Source organism: Pteropus vampyrus, unplaced genomic scaffold, assembly GCF_000151845.1.
Source record: "Pteropus vampyrus isolate Shadow unplaced genomic scaffold, Pvam_2.0 Scaffold357, whole genome shotgun sequence".
Taxonomy (NCBI): Eukaryota; Metazoa; Chordata; class Mammalia; order Chiroptera; family Pteropodidae; genus Pteropus; species Pteropus vampyrus.
Window position 1 is genome coordinate 200,722 of NW_011889138.1, and position 4,739 is coordinate 205,460.

Below are 4,739 nucleotides of genomic sequence, written 5' to 3' on the forward strand. Positions count from 1 at the left end.
TAACCACAGATGCAGAAAAGTATTTGATGATATCCAACATCCATTAATTAAAAAAAAAAAAAGAGGAACTCTCAGCAAACTAGGAATAGAGGGGAACTTCCTCAACTTGATAAAGAACATCTACAAAAACCTCTACAGCTAACATCCTACTTAAATGTGAGAAAACTGATGCATTCTCACTAAGATCAGCAACAAAACAAGAATGTCCTATCTCACCACTACTTTTCAACATCATACTGAAAGTATTAGCTAATGCAGTAAGACAAGAAAATGAAATAAAAGGTATACAAATTGGGAAGGAAGAAATAAAGCTATGTATAAAATCCAAAATGATCAACAAAATACTTCTGGAACTAATAAGAAATTATAGTAAAGTTGCAGGATATAAGGTTAATGTACAAAAGTCAAATGTTTTCCTACATACCAGCAATGAACAAGTGGAATTTAAAATTAAAAAAAAAAAAAGAAAAATTACCATCCACATAAAAATCTGCATATGAATGTTTATAGTGGCTTTATTCATAACTGCCAAAACTTGGAAGTGACCTAGATGTTTTCCAGTAGGTAAATGTATAAACTATAGTACATATAGAGAATGGAATATTATTCAGTGCTAAAAAGAAATGAGCTATCAAGCCATGAAAAAACATGGAGTAACAAATACATATGACTAAGTGAAAAGGCCGATCTGAAAAGGCTACATACTATATGATTCCAACTATATGATATTTTGGAAAATACAAATGGTATTAGTAAAAAGACCAGTGGTTGCCAGGGGTTGGTTGGGGGAGATGAATAAGCACAGCAAACAGGATTTTCAGGGATGCAAAAATATTCTGTATGATGCTATAAGGGTGAATACATGTTTTATATTTGTACAAATCCCTAGAGAATGTACAACACCAAGAATGAACCCTAATGTAAACTATGGACTTTGGGTGATTATGACGTGTCAATGTAGGTTCATCAACTATAACAAATGTGCCACTTGGGAAGGAATGTCGATAATGGGGGAGGCTTTACACATGTAGTAGGGGCAGTGTTTATATGGGAAGTCTCTGTATTTTCCTCTCCATTTTGATGTAAACCTAAAATAGCTGTTAAGTCTTAAAACAAACAAACAAACAAACAAAAACCATATCCCAGGGACTGCGCCAAGCAATTTATGCACTAATTTAGAAAAGAAATGACATATTTAAAATACTGAGTCTTTTCATTTAGGAACAAGGTTCGCTGTCTTCACTGATTTAAGTGGGTTTTTTTTTTTAGGTCCTAAGCAGTGTTATATTGTTCTTCCTGTGGGCCTTGCATGAAAAATACTACTTTAAGATTTCCTTACAGCATCCACATGAAGTATATACTCTGATCGATCAGCACCATTTTATAGATGAAAAAAGTGAGGCTCAGGCAGATAAAATGATATGCTGAAATCATGGAAATGATGAATGGCTGAGCCAAGATGGAAAGCAGGGTCTAGTCATCTCTGACATCTGGCCTATTAAATTACAAAGCTACATAACACCTCCAGAAAATGCTGAGTTCAAGTGTAAGGATGATGACAATGAGGACAATGATTAAGAATAATGATAGCAATAGGAGTCACAACTGCTAAAACTGCACATAGCAAGCAATCACCAGGCATAGTTTTGAGCCATTTACCCTGTGAAAGAGCTACTACATTACCTCACTTTACCTTTGAGATAACTGAGGCACAGAGGGGTTCAGTAACTTGCCCAGGAAGACACAGCTCATAAGTAGCAGAGTGGGAACTGGACACCAAGAGTCTGGGACCAGAGATCCTGGCCTTCCAAGTGCTACACTAAGGAGGAAATGACAACACTCCCATGTGGGGCCAGCAGCCACAGACCAAGTGAGCTGTGGTGTGAGGGGTGATATGAGCAGGAGAATTCAATTCTCCAGAAACAGGGGTCAGAGGGAGGGGCAGACTTGGTGACACCAGACTTCAGCATTTCATGAACCACTAAAATAAAAAATTGAGAATTCCACAGTGATTTGATCAAATTAAGATGTTTGCACAAACATCAAATATCACTTATCCTTATTAACATTACACAAAATAAAGAACTTGTATCATCAAAAATGCAAAGCTTTTCACAATAAAGGTGTGTCTTACAAAATTAATGGATTCAGCTTTATGAGGGACTCATTGCAATAGTCCTATTTTCCTTACTTGCCAAGGACAGCATGCTGGGAGAATTAAGTGAGTGAAGAGAAAGACTATAAATACAGAAAAGTAGAGCTGAGGAATCCGTGGGCTTCAGAGACAAGGACTGAATGACCACTTCCTTTTGCAAATAGCTGTGGTAAAAAAAGCCATTGTGAAAAGACAGTGACATGAGCCAACCCAGAGAGAAGGCAAGACAAGAAATCCAGAAGCCAGGGCACAATCACGCTTCTCTAAGTTCTTCTATCAGTCCCTCAAGAAGCCTGGCTGGAATGTGCTTCTGGGTTCAGCGAGACACTCCCACTTCCTCCCAGCATATCCTTCTCTTTGGGCTGTGACCAAAGGTAAACCCTGTTTTTGCTCAACCCTCCCTGAGAGACAGGGAGACCAGGCAGAAAGAGGTGAGAAAAGAACTGAACCTGTGGGAAGGAGGATAGATGGGCAAAAGAGACCATCTTGACCAGCCAGGCCTGGATCCAGGCCTGGCAGAGTGGGGACATCTCACCCAGAGAGACCAGGAGCCTACAGGTCTCCAGTATATCTCCTGGTACAGGGCCCTCTGGGCTGTGTCCAGCTGCCCCTACTCCTCCTGGGTAAAAGTCACAGCCACATCCTCGAAGGTCACAGGCATCTGGAAAGTCAAATAGAGGCAGCAGTGTTGATTTGGGGGCTGTTGGATGGAATCGGAGACCATCTCTCTCAATGGAAAAAGGACAGAGAGAGCAAACAGCTCCTGAGGGCTGAGCTCTGTGCTGAGCTCAAGGAAGAAGAAACTGTTTGCACTAATTACAGCGGGGTAGGAGCCTCCTCTGCGGGAGCCAATAGAGAACACAAGAGGTCAGGACCATCCTGTGTGCACTGTGAGGCACAGAACGGTAAAGACTCTAAGATGTCAGAGGGATGGGAAAGAATACTAATGATGATGAAAACAATAATTATAACAACTGTATCTGAGACTCACTGGTCCTCACCGTGTGCCCACCTTGCACTGAGGGCTTTACCTGTTGTGTTAAAGTGACTGAAGTCAGAGTCTTGGGATAGGAATACAAAATCCTAAAATCAAAACTTGCCTGCTGTGCGAACTTGGGGTACCTCACTTCATTTCTCTGAACCTTGATTTCTGAATCAACACAATAATTCTCAATAAGCAATGATAGTTACGAGAACTAAAGAAAAAATACTTGTAAAAGAAACACTAGGGTGGCTGGTCACAGCCCATGAGGTCGACACTATCATTATCTTCATGTCCATCAGAGATCTGAGGTCTAGGGAGCTCTACCAGTTCCCCCTAAGTTTATATGTGTTATGAGTAGAGGCAGTATTTGAACCCCCGTCCCTCTGGTCTAGGGTCTAATTGTGTAACTCTGATGATCCTCCATTAGCAAAACAAAACCACAGTTAATGAAGATGGGAAACATTTTAAATAAATTTTACAGTTATATTCACTTCAGCCATGGCTGAAAATACTTCTATGGACATGGACAGAGGAGCATATTCGTTGTCATCCACCTCACAGGCATCAAACTCAGCTCTGAGGTGTTGAAGATTAAATGAGATGATCTATTATGCTTGCCTGTCAGACCACAGCAAGGACCCAATGAAGGTCATACGTTTTTGTTTTCTCTTTGCTCCCACATCCTGGACAAATTCAACCAGACACGACTATTTAATGTGGCCAGGTTTCCTACACAAAAATGCCAGAGGATGGTCAAGCAGAGAAGGGGCCATTTTAGCCTGAACTACTAGGAAAGGCCTCTCTATATAGGTGACATCTGAGCAAAGGTTCGAAAATGAGGAGGCCCTGCGAAGACATAGGGAAAGTATGCCAGGCAAAGGCCAGGGCAAGGACAAAGACAAGGGGATGGAAGAGAACTTGGCATGGTCAGGCTGTTGTGTCTGAAGAACAGTGGCCCAGGGAAAAACAGAAGGTCAGAGTTCGTGGGAGCCGGGTACGGACCTATAGGCCACGGAGGTGGCTGGAATTTTAAGTGTGATGAGCGTCCTGGGAAGGAAGCATCATTCGTCCCTCACGCACTGATCTGAACATGTCACAGACGCGAAACAGCTGTAAACAAACGACAAAGACAAAGTCTCCCAGGGCTTTTCTTGGCCTCCAACCTGCCCAGGTGCCCGCTCCGAACCAGCAGGGAAGCATCAATGCCTGAAACATCGTCCACTCACCTGCGCCAGGTCCATCCTCGCCACCGCCATCACAGGACCCTGTGAGATAGCAGGGCCCTGAAAGGTGGCAACCGAGGAGGCTCCAGGATTCGGCTGACCGCCACTCCCTTCCTGCCCAGGGCACAGTAACCTCGGCTGATTGTCGCACTCCGAACCTGTTTCCCCTTGTAAAATGCACACGAGGCCCAGGGCGTCGCGTCAGGACCGCAAGAACCGAGATCCGGCCCCGGCGGGCGCTCACGGGCCGCCTCTTCCCTGCTAGGGCCGGTAAACCAGCGGGCACATCGCTCCAGATCCCATAGCACTGAAAGCACTACTGGGCACAGGCAGACGGTGTATAGCTCAAAGGTGCCGGAAGTCCTGCTCCTGCCAG

General features: G+C 43.5%; 1 pseudogene; it reads right to left on the bottom strand.

Moving 5' to 3' along the window:
• Positions 1–4,402, bottom strand: part of LOC105304931 — a 13,962-nt pseudogene extending 9,560 nt beyond the window's left edge.
• Between the last annotated feature and the right edge of the window lie 337 nt (positions 4,403–4,739).